Source organism: Delphinapterus leucas, chromosome 12, assembly GCF_059928025.1.
Source record: "Delphinapterus leucas isolate spDelLeu-1000000601 "Yukka" chromosome 12, BTC_Dleu_Yukka2, whole genome shotgun sequence".
Classification (NCBI taxonomy): Eukaryota; Metazoa; Chordata; class Mammalia; order Artiodactyla; family Monodontidae; genus Delphinapterus; species Delphinapterus leucas.
This window is the reverse complement of record NC_143140.1, coordinates 84,370,201-84,387,880: the sequence shown is the minus strand read 5'-3', so window position 1 is coordinate 84,387,880 and position 17,680 is coordinate 84,370,201. Positions and strand designations below refer to the sequence as shown.

At 38.3% G+C, this 17,680-nt stretch overlaps 1 protein-coding gene across 9 annotated transcripts in view; it reads right to left on the bottom strand.

Moving 5' to 3' along the window:
* The window catches only part of SCAF8 (SR-related CTD associated factor 8), a 201,047-nt gene that overhangs the window by 169,543 nt on the left and 13,824 nt on the right, over positions 1-17,680 (bottom strand). The window contains exon 1 of one of the 9 annotated variants that reach the window (XR_016395262.1): positions 2,564-16,808. The exons of the other annotated variants lie outside the window; for them this stretch is intronic. The gene's annotated coding sequence lies outside the window, so the exon portion shown is untranslated. Of the gene's footprint in view, positions 1-2,563; positions 16,809-17,680 lie in introns of those variants that run through there. 9 annotated transcript variants of the gene reach the window in all.

Here is a 17,680-nt window from a genome sequence, read left to right as displayed (position 1 = left end):
CAAATTTTTGTTTTAAGATTTCTCATATATGCAAAGGACAATAATACTGCTTAGAGAGAAAACGGATGAAGACAAGGTGGGGGAATTAGGCAAAAGACAAATAACTAAGCTTAAATAAATACTGATGAAAACTGGTATTAAATGATGCTGGGAATTTAACTACAATGCTATAAGATATTAACTAGAAGCCTGGAAACTAAGCTTTGGCCCTCAGAACATCGCAAAAACAACTTGAACAGACTTGCAAAGCAACTCAAAACAACACTGGTTGGTTAAACAACTAGGGAGTCCTCTAGAGCAGGGCTCCCCAACCCCCGGGGCGGGACAGCAGTGGCCCATGGCCTGTTACGAACCGGGCCACACAGCAGGAGGCAAGCGGGGGGCGAGTGAGCGAAGCTCCATCTGCTGCTCCGCATCACTCCTGTTCCCGCCTGAACCATCCATCCCGGCCCCCCAACCCCGTCCATGGAAAAACTGTCTTCCACGGAAACGGTCCCTGGTGCCAAAACGGTTGGGGATCGCTGCTCTATAGCCTTTGCTCCAGCAGCCCTTATAACCTATGCATCACTGAATTCTATTGATTTTTACCCAGTTTCCTCCATGTGTGCCTCTTCTTCCTCCAACCACCACCATGACCACAGTCCAAATTACCTTCATCTCGCACATTGTGATAGCATGTCTACCTTTTCAAAAACGAATCTGATCAGGTGACTGATACTCACCCACTTCCTCTACCACCCTAAAAGGTTCAATGACTTCCCACTCTTTGGAGAGACACAAAAATCTACACATACAAGGCCCTTGCCTGATCTAATTCCTGTCTACCTTTCCAGTCTCATCTCATACCATGCTCCTCTCCCCAGCTCTCTGCCCTAGGCACAATGGTCTTTTTTCAGTTCCCTGCCACAGAGCCTTTAAAAATGGGCTTGTTTCCTCTATTTGGAATAGAACTTGGACCTCGCTACTAGTTTACGCATAATCATTCATCTTAAAGCATCACCTAATGAGGAAAGCCTTCCCTACAACTCCCCAACCAGAGCTATACCACCTTTTTTTTTTTTTTTTTGCGGTACGCGGGCCTCTCACTGTTGTGGCCTCTCCCATTGCGGAGCACAGACTCTGGGTGCGCAGGCTCAGCAGCCATGGCCCACGGGCCCAGCCGCTCCATGGCATGTGGGATCTTCCCAGACCGGGGCACGAACCCGTGTCCCCTGCGTTGGCAGGCGGACTCTCAACCACTGCGCCACAAGGGAAGCCCCTATACCACCTTTTATACCCTCATTGTACTGTCACTCACCTTTGAAGCATTCATCACAGAATTTGACACTTACTTGCATGATTATTTAACTAATATTTGACTTTTAAAAGGACTGTCCCAAAGGGTGACAAAGACTGACATCCTTGAGACAAAGGATATAAGTTCCTTTAATGCAGTTTAAGCAATAAGACACTAACTGAACACCAAGAGCTGTCCAAACTGAAATCAACCTTGGGAGAAGTATAAACGTCTTTCCCTTTAAGTTCCCACAGAGGTGTCCACTTGTTGATGATACTGCCCAACCGGGGTTAGGATCCCACCAGATCATTTAAGAAGCTACCTCTGTCAAACTCACAGGGAATTTTAATATACTCATGGCCTCAATTCCTACCTGTCTGTTTTAGAAAATCTAACTGTATGCCAATCACCTCACTAGGTGCAAAATAACATCAACACGGTGTTTTCAGCAAGCTGTGTAAAGCAAAGGTCAATTTCCCAGAAGTTCTTAGCAGGCCCAGACTGCAGCCCATCTGAGATCCAGACCTGCCCTCTCCTACTAAAGAATAAGCTCTAAGAAGAGAAACTCTGCCTTTTACGCTTAGATTTTTTTTTCCCCCTCTGTCCAAACTGTATCCTCGGTGTCTGGCAGAGAATAAGAATTCGTTGAGAATAAGAATTTGTTAAGAATAAATTAAAATGAACAAGTACATATAAGACACAGCATTGTACAAGCTTTGCACAGAAAGACCTGGATTTTAATTCCAACTATGTTACCTTAATACAAAGTTGCTAAACCTCTGAACCTTAGTTTTCTCATTTAGAAAACAGAAGCAATACTCATTTTACAGAAACATTGCATATAAAGCTTTTAGAACACACTTAAGTCACTCAACAGGGTTAGCCATTATTAAATTAAAATCCTTCTCTTTGGAGGCATTCTCCATTTAAATGAGTAATATTAAAGTATGCATCAAACATTTATTCACTCAGGTACCTGAAGGTACATTCCATAGTAATTTATATGACTGGGGCAATGAAGAGGCACCAGGGTCTTCCTATAGTTGACAATACATTACTTCTTTCATTTTGTGTGGTAAAGCCCTAAAGTTTCAATCAAGCACTGGTCCATGTTCTAGCAGATCAAAAACTTTGCTCTCTTTCTTCCTTCCTTTTTTTATCGGGCAGGGGGGAGGTTGGGAGAATGAGGTAGGGAAAATATAACTTAGACTTGTAAAACATTTCAACAGCATGAAAAGTCAGCTCTTATCAGAGACCCTCTTTATTTTTTTAAATTTATTTATTTACTTTTATTTATTTGGCTGTGTCAGGTCTTAGTTGCGGCACTTGGGGTCTTCGCTGCAGCATGCAGGATCTTTCGTTATGGCGTGCAGGCTCCAGATCGCGGGGGCTCAGCAGCTGCAGTGCACAGATTTAGCTGCCCCTCGGCATGTGGAATCTTAGTTCCCTGATCAGGGCTTGAACCCGTGTCCCCTGCATCGGAAGGTGGATTCTTATCCACTGCACTACCAGGGATGTCTGAGAGACCCTCTTTTTAATACTGCAGAAACTTAAGGTATTACTTAGAAAAATACTAAGCAATTAAGTACTTTTCAAAGGCCCACTGAATACATGTGCTTCCAACTAACCATTTATTTAGATTCTCTAAAATCTCATTTCTTTATTAAATCTGACAGCCAGAAAAGAGGCATAGATCACTTCGTCTAATTCTTCACAGAATGCCCTTACTAAAATTTAATGAAGTCCCAGTCCTGACGTGTCCTTCCTTTGGCTACTCAAGACTTATGGATTCAAAGGAAAGATACTAAACAACAGCCTGGGCTTTCAGTCTAACTCATTCATTCTTTTGTTTTTCAACTCCTTTCAGTTACACTGCAGAGTGCTCTTTCAATCAGTTAACATTTAAATTTTCTATTCTATCACGTGTATGTACCACATGAAATGTACATTTTTAGATCTGAAAACAACTTCTTCAAATCAAATCAGTTTCTAATGACTTCAATCAAGGTTTGAGAAATCTTTAACCTAAACGGAGATTTCTCAGTGGCTGCTGGCTACTCCCCCAAAAAACTCATTTCTAATAAAGAGTTTTTAAGTTGTCCATTATTGATTAGGCCAGGGGTCAGCACAGTAAATATTATTGGCTTTGGAGGCTACACAGTTACTATCGCACAACAGGCACATTTCATTTCACCGTGCTTTGCAACCCTGTGTCAGCGAAGAAGGCAGGGTGATAGACCTCTTGCACCAAACAGTCAAGTTGTGAATACAAAGGAAAAGGTCTTGAAGGAAATTAAAAGTGCTATTCCAGTGAATATGTGAATGATGAGCCAGCAAAGCAGCCTTACTGCTGATATGGAGAAAGTTTCAGTGGTCTGGAAAAAAGATTAAACCAGACACCACATTCCCTTAAGCCAAAGCCAATCATTAAACCAGACACCACATTCCCTTAAGCCAAAGCCAAATCCAGAGCCAGTCCCTAACTCTCTTCAATTCTCTGAAGGCCGAGAGAGGAGAGGAAGCTGCAGAAGAAAAGTGTGAAGCTAGCAGAGGTGATTCATGAGATTTAAGGAAAGATGCCATCTCCATAACATCAAAGTGCAAGGAGAAGCAGCACGTGCTGATGGAGAAGCTGCAGCAAGTTATCCAGAAGATCTAGCTCAGACCATTAATGAAAGTGGCTAAATTAAACAACAGATTTTCAATGTAGACAAAATAACCTTATGTTGGAAGAAGATGCCATGTAGGACTTTCTAGCTAGAGAGGAGAAGTCAATGCCTGGTTTCAAAGTTTCAAAGGACAGGTCGACTCTCCTGTTAGGGGCTAATGCAGCTGGTGACTAGCTGAAGCCAATGCTCATTTACCATTGTGGAAATCCTACCGCCTTGAAGAATTATGCTCAGTCTACTATGCCTGTGCTCTCTAAATGGAATAACAAAACCCGGAGGACAGCACATCTATTTACAAGATGGCATACTGAATATTTTAAGCTCACTGTTGAGACCTGCTGCCCAGAAAAAGAAAAATTCCTTTCAAAATATTACTGCTCACTGACAATGCACCTGGTCACTGCAGAGCTCTGATGGAGATGTACAATGAGATTAATGTTCTCATGCCTGCTAACACAACATCCATTCTGCAGCCCATGGATTGAGGTGTCAGTTCAGCTTTCAAGTCTTATTAAGAAATATATTTCGTAAGGTTATAGCTGCAATAGAGACTGATTCTTCTGATGAATCCAGGCAAAGTAAAGTGAAGACCTTCTGGAAAGGTTTCACCATTCCTGATGCCATTGAGAATATTCATGATTCATGGGAAAGGGTCAAAACATCAACGTTAACAGGAGTTTGGAAGAAGCTGATTCCAACCCTCATGGTTGACTTCGAGGGGTTCAAGACTTCATTGAGGAAGTAACTGCAGATGTGGTAGAAATAGCAAGAGAAGTAGAATTAGAAGTGGAGCCTGAAGATGTGACTGAATTGCTGCAATCTCATGATAAAATTTTAAAGGATGCGGAGTTGCTTCTTATGGATGAGCAAAGAGGTTTCTTGAGACAGAATTCTATCCTGGTGAATATGCTGTGAAGACTGCTGAAATGACCACAAAGGATACAGAATATTACATAAACGTGGTTGATTAGGCAGGATTTCGGAGGACTGACTCCAATTTGAAAGTTCTACTATGGAAAAATGCTTTAAAAAAGCACTGCATTCTACAGAAAAACTGTTTGTAAAAGGAAGAATCAATCCATGCAGCAAAAACGTCACTGTTGTTTTAAGGAATTACCATGGCCATCCCAAACTTCAGCACCACCACCCTGATCAGTCAGCAGCCATCAACAGTGAGGCAAGACCCTCCACCAGCAAAAAGATGACAAGTCGCCAAAGGCTGAGATGATGGTATTTTTTAGCAGTAAGTTTTAAAAACAAAGTATGTACATTTTTTAGACTGAATGCTACTGCACACTAGTATAGTGTAAACATAACTTTAATATGTACTGGGAAAGCAAAAATTCATGTGACTTGCTTTATTGCAAAATTTGCTTTATTGTGGTGGTCTAGAACCAAACCCGAAACATCTGACGTATGCCTGTACTCAGCACTACCCCTGGGTAAAGAAAGCAGCCGCAAACAACTCATATATGAACGGGCAGGGTGTGTTCCAACATAACCTTGTTACAAAACCAGGTCAACCCGATACTGGGCAATTTTATTTCTCAATCCTACAAACACTCCACTTTGTCTGTTTTTGGATAAACACGACACTCTCACATCCTGCAAAGTGTATTGAGGCCTTTCCTCATCTATGCACTGAGTAAGGCTCATTACCCAAAATTTAACAAAATGTTGTACTTCATGCTTGTTATTTCGAGCAAACTCTTCACTTCAAAAATTTTAGTGCCTTTCCCAATTTGAGCAATATTAAATGAATTCTACCATGACCCTGGAAGAATGCAACAAAAAAACATGTGACCTGACAAACCCAAGAGAACCATTAAATTGGGGTAAAATCTTGCTTATTTACAGATTAATCTTATGCCTTCAAGGTTGATTCTATGTCCAATATGAATTAACCTTAAGTGTGAACCTAAAATATTAATCAATCCAATTCATTTTTCTCTACAATGGTCCTTCAGGGCCTTGAGAGTACTAGAGTTAGGATCCTTCAAATCTCCTAAGAAATCAGACAATCACAAAAGTTCCTGGATCCAACACAATCTTGGTACTTTCAATTCAAGATAGCATGCTGACCACCTTTTCCTTTTCTTCTTCTTACTGGCAGGACAAAAAAGGAATAATTTTTTAAAGGTATTTAAAACTCACAATAAAAAGTAGAATGGGAATGGGAACAGAATAAGCAGACAAGAAAATTTCCAGAAAATGGAAATGTGATAAGAGGACTGGTTAACTGATGAAACAAAGAGAAAACCGCAAGCCCCAAAACACACAGATACAGCCAAAGAGGGAAATAATTTGCCCTGCAAAAATCCAGTCTCACCATTCAAAATCAAGGTATTCAGGGCTTCCCTGGTGGCGCAGTGGTTGAGAGTCCACCTGCCGATGCAGGGGACACGGGTTCGTGCCCCGGTCCGGGAAGATCCCACATGCCGCGGAGCGGCTGGGCCCGTGAGCCATGGCCGCTGAGCCTGCGCGTCCGGAGCCTGTGCTCCGCAACGGGAGAAGCCACAACAGGGAGAGGCCCGCGTACCGCAAAAAAAAAAAAAAAAAAAAAATCAAGGTATTCAGAGGGCAAGACCAGCACAAGTGAACTAATGCCTCACCTACCGTTGCAAAATGTCACTGTCTAAAATTGACCATTAAAGAAACACATATAAAATTACTGCTTAGTGATATGAAGGTTATCATCAGAAGTGTTATGAATTAAAACACTGTTCTTTTTGGAGATCCAGCATAGGGTGAGAAGAAAGAGCTTCCAATAAAATCTCTTTTGTACTTAAAAAGAAACTACATGCATACGTTATTCTGAAAAATGTAACAATTACATTTTAATACAATCTTGTTTTAACTCCACTTGCCAACCCTGGCCTTCTACAGTATCTCTCCCCCAAATTTCATATGTTGAAGTCCCAATGCCTAACGTGACTATGCAGTGACCACTGAACAATGCAAGAGTTAGGGGTGATGACCCTCCACATAGTCAAAAACCCACATGTAACTTATAGCCAGCCCTCCATATCTATGGTTCTGTATCCGTGGATTCAACCAACCACGGGTTGTTTAGTACTGTAGCATTTACCACTGAAAAAATTCCACATATAAGTGAACCCTCACAGTTCAAACCCGTGTTGTTCAAGGGTCAACTGTATTTGAAAATAGGGCCTTTATGGAGGTATTGTATTTAAGGTTAAATGAGGTCATAAGAGTGAAGGCCTTATCCAATAAAATTACTGTCCTTCTAAGAAGAGACACCAGAGAACTAGCTCCCTCTCACAGCCATGTGAAGACACACATAAGAAGGCTACAAGGCAACTAGGACCTGAGGGTGGCTGCTAGGAACTCCGAAAGACACCCAGCCCATAGCCAGCAAATAAAATGGAGACCTCAGTCCTACAATGGCAAGGAACTGTATTAAGCCAACAATCTGAATGAGCTGGGCAGAGGACCACAAATTTCAGCCTGCCTGGCTGACGCCCTGACTTCGGCCTAGTGAGCCCATCAGCAGAGGACCCAGCTAACCAGTGCCTGATCCTGACCCACAGAAACTGTGAAATAAATGCATGGTGCTTAAGCCGCAAGCTAAGTTTGTGGCAATGTGTTACACAGCAACAGAAAATGAATAAAGTAGAAGAAAGCTGTGAACGATTTATCTTAATTTTCTAACTTGACTGTATAGATTTTTTTACTTTTCATAAGTATTTTTGCAAAAACCATTTTTATAATTCAAAGTATTCAACAGAAATTAAAATTTCAAAATAAAACAGTTCTCTGTCTTTTCCTAACTTTAAAAATAGAAATTCAGTATTTTGCATATAGGAATAAAAAGTAAATAAGAGGGCTTCCCTGGTGGTGCAGTGGTTAACAATCCGCCTGCCAATGCAGGGGACACAGGTTTGAGCCCTGGTCCAGGAAGATCCCACATGCCGCAGAGCAACTAAGCCCGTGTGCCACAACTGCTGAGCCTGTGCTCTAGAGCCTGTGAGCCACAGCAGCTGAGCCCGCGTGCCATAACAAGAGAAGCCACTGCAACAAGAAGCCTGCGCACCGCAACAGAGTAGCCCCCGCTGGCCACAACTAGAGAAAGCCCTCGTGCAACAACAAAAACCCAACACAGCCAAAAAAGAAATAAACTTTTATATATATAAAAAAAGTGAATAAGAGACTTGTTTCACTGACAGTCATTTTAAAGAGCATAATATTCACCAATTTTAATACCTGAGAACCAATACACCTCATTACAAATTTTACCTCAACAAGTCAAAAACTAGGTATTCTCCATATCCAAAACTTCTCACTCCCTAACATATGAGTTCTCCTTTCTTTACATAGCACAATCTTCCATATTACTTTTGGTTTGGAATACAATATAAACTATCTGATAATACAAGCATGTAACAAAGTGACGTATAAAATCAGACTCACAGGACATGACAAAATGTGACGAGAACATTAACATTAGACTAACAGTAGTAGATCCAACATTAAGAAAAGCACATTCTAAAACAATAATGTGACCAATATCGACATTTTCCTAAGGTTTTTTAAAGTAAATTTCTTTGTAAAAAGTATTTGAAACAAAGCTCTTTATAAACTTGGGTTAACTTCTACTGAAGTAGCAATATTCTTGAGCAATCACAATGTTTAAAGAACAAAGGCTAAATAAAAGATACATCACAGATATCCCGTGAGGACCACCAGATCAGGCTTTTAACAAAGGCAGAACTCCCAATTTTACACTAAATATTGTGCCAGCATGAAAACTTCAGAACAAAGTTTCAAATGCATCTTTGGGGCAGGGGGGGCATAAATAACTGCAAACACCAAAGCACAAAACCTGAAATGTTACATAATACCTAAAAACCAGTGAGAGAACATAAAAAATAATCACCTTAAAAAAAAATCTTATAACTTCTTTCTGATTATAAAAATATTTTACTATGGAAAAACTGGAAATGCAAAAAAAGCATGAAGACAGCAGAAAATGCAAATCATCTATATATAATCCAAGAATTCATCACTCATTCCAAATATACTCAATTAGTACCAGGCACTATGGATCCAATAGAACAGGTAGACAGTCTCTGTTCTCATGAAACTAATGGGCTGCTTTTGGCGATGGACAACATTCTAACAAACAAACAGAAACACTCTGCAGAGTACAGTTAAGCACGTAATGAAGGTAACAATGTGATACGGTGAAGAGCATGCAAAACTGTACATCTTTTTCAGAATCTCAAATCTAGAATCCCTTTTTCTGTTTTTTCAAAAGGATGGCAGCTTCTCTAATTTTTCTGTTTTTAATTTATTCATTTTATTTTTGGCTGTGTTGGGGTGGGTCTTCACTGCTGCCCATGGGATTTCTCTAGTGGAGGCAAGCAGGGGCTACTGTCCTTGTGGTGCATGGGCTTCTCATTGCGGTGGCTTCTCCTGTTGCAGAGCACGGGCTCTAGGCGTGCGGGCTTCAGTAGTTGTGGCACGTGGGCTCAGTAGTTGTGGCTCCTGGGCTTAGTTACTGCGCGGCATGTGGGATCTTCCCAGGCCAAGGCTCAAACCCATGTCCCCTGCATTGGCAGGCAGATTCTTAACCACTGTGCCACCAGAGAAGCCCCAGAATCCCTTCTTTAAAAATGTAAGATATTATAAAAGGAAATGATGCCTATTTTTTTTAATTATAAATCTGAATTATGCAAACATCTGTCCAGTAAGATCAAATCTATATACCAAACTTTGGCGGGGGGTGGGTTAGAGATCCTCTAATTAAAAAAAAAAAAGAAAATGAAAAACAAAAAGCGAGAATTTGATATATAAAGGTGCTAACCAGATTATTATGACAAATACAAATGTTTATATCCTTCATAAATTATCTTTTGCTATCGGCTATAAGCAGTTTCACATAAATAATTAACCTTTTATATTATTAAGCAGAATATCCCATTTCTCAAGCATGGCAGACATCTAAGGTTAATATTACAGTTTTAAATACTGTCAAAAAGGAAGCTATTTTAGAATCTAAGTTATAGCTTAAAACTGTGTTAGTAACAAAGAAAAACTATCATCTCTCCCCCCCAAAATATTACCATTTAAAGAATTAAACTTAGGCCACAAGAACTTATTTTCATGGTCCTTTAATCCAACATCCAAATTTATACAACCCTCCCAAGTCCCTGGAAAAGGGGGGGTTAAAAAATACTCTTAAAAAAGGTACATAAGAGTTACAGTCAGCCAAGATAGAGTAAGCAACTGTAGCCTCTCTCTCTCTCACTGATTACAAGTAAACCCTACTGACTACATATAAAAAACAACTACCTGAGGATGCTGTAAAAGGGAACACCAAGCCACTGGAATCAAACTTGAATAATGACCAGTTACAGCGGGGCGGGGAGCTGTGTGTGGATGTTAAGGTAAAAAATTTCGCAGTGTTTTGTGTTCCTCTGTTATTTCCGGACTTTTATCCCAGAGCCGGCATTATTAAATGGTGCAGCCAATACCAGGATTAAAAACACAATACTAGGGGAAACCCCCTTCATCTAGCCAGAAGACTAGGTAAAAGGAATCGTCCACACTACTGGGGAAGCAGGGGTGAGGGAAAAAACAACTCCTCCCCCTTTTCTTCCCAGGCCCTGCTAAAGGTTAAAGGACAGCCACTGTTGCCACCCCAGCACCAAAAACGCCAAGAGAAAAGCCATCTCCAGACAGGAAAAGGGCCCCTACTATCCAAAAATACCATTTTCTTCTCTCTCTTGCCACTTCACTCTGAAGGCTAAACCTGGAGAGAAACCTGACTTTTTGGCCAGAGAACAAGGAAAAGGATGCCCTGGGATCTGGAGAGAGTATGGGAACCCCAGAGAGAGATAGAGAGGAGCCCAGCGTAAGTCCTGGGCTTGTCCTAAAATTGTGCCTGTGTGAAACAGACCCAAAGAAGCCCAGCAGAGGCTTTGAGAACTAATATCTATGTAAACCATTACCCAATACCTAGACAAGTGAGTGGAACATATGCTGGGCACACCTAAACAGCAAAAGAAATGCTTTGAAAACTGAACTGACACTGGAACCACCCAAAAAGGCAAGACAGAACTTGCATCCTGAACCAAACCAAGTTGAATACCTGCTAAACAAAAAGCAACATTATTCAGAGGATTTTAATAAAATACTACAATACAATATTGAAAATGTCTAGCATACAAGCCAAACTTACTTGACATACCAAAACACACACACACACACACACACACACACACACACACACACTTACTCTCTCTCTCTCTCACTGTCCTGGAAAATCTGTCCACACTGATCAGGGAAAAAATAATCAACAGATGCCAACCCCAAAATGACACTGATGTTGGAATTACCAGTCAAGGACTTTAAAGAAGTTATAATCATTCTGAATAAGGTAAAGGAGAAAACTCCCGAAATAAATGCAAAGATAGAAGTTTTCAGCACAGAATGAGAAACTACAAAAAAGAACCAAATGGAAATTTTAGAACTGAAAACTACAGTATCTGGAAGAAAAAGACAGTATGGCACTGTATATAAGAGCTATAAAATTTCACCAGTGACTTTACACATTTTAAGAAGCAAAAGGCCATAATCATGATTATTTTTACATCAACATTTTATATGGCAGTTAAAAAAAAATGTCCAGGAAGAGAGATTTAGTAAGGTATACTAAGAGATAGAAACCTGATATACACATTATTAATGCAGAAATATGGAAATGTCTAATGTTACATGACAAATAGAAAATATTTGCAATAACTGCAACTTCATAAATATAAGAATTAAATGCAAAAACTTCCTTGCACATATTAGTTATTCAAATATAAGCTGATTTAACTTTGATAAATTAGCTTACTAGGTTCCAAAGATAATCAGGTAACCAAATACAGCTAGAAAAATAAATCTATCCAGCTTCTTCATATCTAAATTCACCTGAATGCAACAGATCTATTGTGCTCAAAGGAGCAGAATGCCAAAGCCAGAGTTATGACATACATTTCTTTACTCCCATCCCCCCCAAACTTTACTTTTAACAATCTCTGCAACCCTGTATCTATAATCCTATGCCAATATTCATGGAAATAAAGAACTATTTCAAAGGAGTGGAATGTCTCACTCTGAAATAATCTCAATGTAACTTGTAATTGACGTACAACAATCACCCTTGTGTACTTACTTTCAAATTTACTTTGAGAGTTAATCACAAGCACTCACGCAATAATCTTACTGAGATCAATCAAGTTTTATTTTCAAGGTAAAACCAACTAAAAACAAAACAAAATCAACTAAAAACAAATAGAACAAAAAGAACTGGGAAATACAAAGCCAAACTGAACTGATTAACAGGTCAAAGCTAATCGGTGACTTAAATCAAACCAACATCCACTGATTAGCCACTGCAGATATGCACAATATATTAAGCCCTTCAGGGGATAAAAGATAACATAAAGCCTTTCACCTCAACTATCTAACAATCTACTGAAGTGGAAGGGGAGGGTCACAGACACATCATTACTCTAACATAGCAGATTCTTCATATTCCGAGATTTACCACTGTCAGCTTTGACAATTCACTAACGATTCCAAAGGTCTCTAAAATGTAATCACAGGTAATTTTTTGGATACTAATCCAAAGTGTGTATATTAAAAAGCTGGTGTATGGGGAAACAATTTACTTAACCATTAGTGACTGAGCATCTTTTTCTTCCCACACGTTCCCATGCGCATTTAACAAAGGAATAACATACCAAACTAGTATTTAAAAATGGGGGATCCATGAGGACCTTAAGACTTTGCCTCATGAAAACAAGAACACGGGGCATAATTTAGTGCCAAAATAAAAAATGCTACTGGGGAAGGTATTCAGACAAATGAAATGTAATTAGAAACAATAAAAGGTTTAATAAAGAAAGTGGAAGTGAAATGGACTGATTGGAAAAAGAGAGCATTCCTGTCACAGCTGTGATTCTGCTTCTACACTATTTACATATATAGCATACTCATCAATAAATCTCTTGACAAGCAGTAATTTTCACAAAGGATTGGAGAAGTGGCTATTTCCTAATGGGAATGCATTAATATCTCAACAGACTGCTGTGCTTTCCTACTGGAGTATCACTAAGTACCAAAAACAAGACACAAAGATGGGAATACATAGTGTATAGCTTTGCATACAGTAAATCGTCCTATTTCATAGCATTTTCAAATATGCAATGCTTATGACAAACATATTGATAATATTTATTTATAAATATTTATAAATAACTTATTTATAAAATAGTCTTATAAAAAGCATTAAATCCACAGTTAAGAAATCTGCACAGGGCTTCCCTGGTGGCGCAGTGGTTGAGAGTCCGCCTGCCGATGCAGGGGACATGGGTTCATGCCCTGATCTGGGAAGATCCCACATACTGCAGAGCAGCTGGGCCTGTGAGCCATGGCCGCTGAGCCTGCGGGTCCGGAGCCTGTGCTCCGCAGCGGGAGAGGCCACAACAGTGAGAGGCCCGCATACCGCAAAAAAAAAAAAAAAGAAAAAGAGATCTGCACAGCTAAAGGTAAAGGAATCTTAATGGTTTTTCAAAATACAAAGTGATTCAAACAGAACAGTTGTTCAAAGAGATTAACCTAGTAAAAATTAATCTAGTAATCTTAAAAAATGTAGTTCTACTGTATGAACAAGAGAGAACAGAGAATAATAAATTAAAAGTCAATTAAAAACTGACTATAACAAACCAAGTGGGGAGTTATGAAAATATGGACCAAAGTATTCGTACTAAGAATAAAAGGGGAGGGAGACGCAAGAGGGAAGAGATATGGGAACACATGTATATGTATAACTGATTCACTGTTATAAAGCAGAAACTAACACACCATTGTAAAGCAATTATACCCCAATAAAGATGTTAAAAAAAAAAAGAAATATATTTTGGAAGTGAAATGCAAAAAAAAAGAATAAAAGGGAAGGGAAGGATGAAAAGCATATTTTTAAAAATAATTCATTGGATTTCATGACTGAAAAGATACAAATAAAAGAGAGACACTTATGAAAATTCCAAGTTTTCAGGTCTGAGTGTTTGGGAACACACTTTTACTACCGACATAAAGAGGAAGTCTAAAAGTAAGTTTGTAGAAGAAAGACAAATTTAGATTGGGGTGATAACAATGTCATTTTATGTACACATAATACCTAGAAGATATGGGACTGAATCCCGGAAGAGAAAAGCAAAATTACAGTCTTTCCTGAAGAGCTAAGAGTTGAAGAGATGAAGAATAAAATACTGAAGACTAAATATCAGAGAGAGAATAAGTAGACCAAAAGACTAGCAGGCCTTACAGTAAAATCATTTCAGAAATATAAGCAACAAATGCAAAAACTAAAAAAAAGAGATAGGCAATAGCATAATAAAGAAGAAAGATAAAAATAAATATTACAGGCTTCCCTGGTGGCACAGTGGTTAAGAATCCACCTGCCAATGCAGGGGACATGGATTCGAGCCCTCGTCCACGAAGATCTCACACACCACAGAGCAACTAAGCCTGTGCACCGCAACTACTGAGCCTGCACTCTAGAGCCTGCTCGCCACAACTACTGAGCCCGTGTGCCACAACTACTGAAGCCTGTGTGCCTAGAGCCTGTGCTCTGCAGCAAGAGAAGCCACTGCAATGAGAAGCCTGTGCACTGCAACGAAGAGTAGCCCCCGCTCGCCTCAACTAGAGAAAGCCCGCGCGCAGCAATGAAGACCCAATGAAGCCAAAAATAAATAAATAAATGTATGTGTGTATATATATATAAAATCTTTAAAAATAAATATTACTTTTCATCTCTATGGCACTGTCAACTATTAAGCACTATCATATTATACATGCTATATCACTTTTACCTTCAGAATGGCCCAGTAAGATTAGTATTTATTATTCTCATTTTACAGATATATAAACTTAGGGTAAATGACCTAACTAAATTCAAACTGGTATTAAGCTACAGAGCCATGTCTCAAACCCAGTTCTTCTGGCTACCCCAACACTCAGTTTCCAAAAACAAAGCAAAGTCCTCCAAGTAGCATCCAACTAAACATATACAACTGAGTCACTGAGTAAGATGGTAGATGACCGTGGAGACAACCATGTAATAGCATCAACCTAACCAATAATAATAACCAAGAAGATTTGAAGACAACAGATTATGAAGCTTATATGCCTACTGATCAAGTTTTAAGAGTCTTCCAACCCTTAACAAGGAAGCTCACTTTCTCTAAAGGATTTAATTCAAATAACATTAAAACAGACCAACTCCATCTTTCTCCCCAAAGCTAAGACACATAATATTTTGGGTTTGAGGGAAATATTACAAAACTGATATGGTAATAGATGCTGAATGGAAAATTCCAAACACTGAAAACTCTCATTCACTACAGCCTATCGACCTACTTCTCTCTTAAGAAACAACCACCGCTAAAAGGCTGGTAGGCTAGTTTTCAGAATTTTCTATATACATCTATATGTGTGTTTGTATATATAAACATAAATGTGTACACATATTTATATATGTGACATACATACTTTAAATACAATCTGGTGCAAAATTATACTCGTAGTAACTATTTAAAATTGATTATCTTAAAAGCCTTGCTGGATTAATAGAACATTGAAATTCTTATAAATGATGACCAAAAATAATACTGGTCCAAAATACATCATGGTCTGTATTTTGTTGCTGTCTGATATTCAAAAGTTTTGTTCAACTTATAAATATTTCTCCAACTTGGAAAATATGTTGAATATAATACAGCACTTTCTTTATAGCTCATACTCTCCAAAACTTTTATCCATTATTAAAAGGTTACAATATGAAAATACTTTCCAGGGCAAAAGAGACATCCACAATGACAGTAAATGTTCCCAGTAGCAGCTTTAAAAAAAAAAACACTACTTTTCAGTTTTCTCTAGAAACTAAGAATATTAGAACTAGTATTCTTTAGCTTTCCAAGTACTTTATAAAATTATTTTACAATTTTATATATTAAACCACCTTCTCTGAATATTTAAAATTTTATATACACCAACTTTTTTGAATATTTCAAACCAGCCAATATTTTAAATATTTAAACCAATTCTGAGAGGTAGTCAGGGAAGGTATCACTATCCCTATTTTTAAAATGAGTAAACTGAAGCTAAGAAAAATTAATTAGAAAACTTATTCATTAGGGCTAATATTTAAGAGATCCTAAAATTTATCTTGTCTAATCACATTTTATGAACGGTAAAACAACTACCTCCTTCCTTGCCAACTGTAATCTATCACATCTTACTTTGAAAGCAACCACATTAATTTTGTAGCATTGTTGTGCCTTAAAATACCTGTACCAGGAGCTTTCTAAACAGTAGTCTATGAAAATTTAAAGAAAGCAGTTACAGAGTAGCCACCATTATTAAAATGAAAATTAGAAACATGCTAATGATGTAGGCTTACAGAGTAACTGTATCCCTCTTCTACGAAGAAGGTACAAGATAAGTAAAAAAGGCTTTTTTTACTCTACTGCAGAGGGCTGGGTTGCTAGAAAACTGCTGGCTAAGTGGGTGTTATTGTACAATGCCGCTTTGCCAAGGAATGCGTGTTTTCCTATGGCACCCTATTTTATGAGCAGGGAAGCAGCAGCCTAGTAGTTTGTTCCTCATTCTGGTCCAGGGTTAGCATAAAGTGATATTAATTTACTAAGAATCACCAATTCCCACTCCTCTTCCACCTACAACACACATGAACACTACCAAAATCTCACTCAAAAAATTATACTGAAAAAGTGAAAACAATGAACTGAGATGCAGAGAACAGAAATTTCTTCTAATTTGGCTGCTAACTAAATGCCTCTCATAAACTGTGACTCTTAACAAGTTTCATCACCTTTGGGTCTTGATTCTTCATCTGTCTATTAAATGATATACTATCACAAGTGTTTCAGGTCTAAAATTTGTAATTTCTGGAAATCAAGTTTAAGCATTAACAAGGAAGTAAACAAGAAACCCAATCATAGAACCTGTAACTACAAATGCTTACCATGAGTGTAATGGTCTTTAGCTACCCCATTCTAAAATCAAAGAGAATAGAAATGATTCTCCATGAGAGAAAACAAAATGTATAAATATAAACAAACATGTACATATATAAAAATAAGTCTTCAGTTTAAATTTTCCCAGGAATCCAAACAACCACCTGTCTTTGATTTCAGTTCTTTCCTATGTTTTTTGTAACATTAAAATAAAAAGATGTGAATTTTACCTCCTCTTAATTTTAGAGGTACTAAATAACTGATAAGTAATCTATTAACAGTGAAATGGCCAAAATGAGAACAAGAGAAAGAATAATTCATTTGTCAATCCTCTTCATTACAAACCGTATTAGCTGGAATTTCTCAAATAAATATGGGTTCTATTTCTAATAATACAGTATTTAAATTCACCACAATTCCATGTTCACAATAAATTGGTTATTGCAGACAGAGTTATGATAAAAAAAACCACGTGACCAAGAGGAGCTAAGAAAACACTCAATGATACAAGTCGGCTCAATGTTACGGAATTCTAATAAAGTTTCATTAAACAAAATTTAAATCTTTAATTTTATTCACAGACCATGCAATTTACTACTTAACTTTTAATTGCATATAAGAACATCTGGTTGTATAAACAGAATTTAAAATCAGGCAAATTCCAAGCAGAGTTGCTTTAAAAT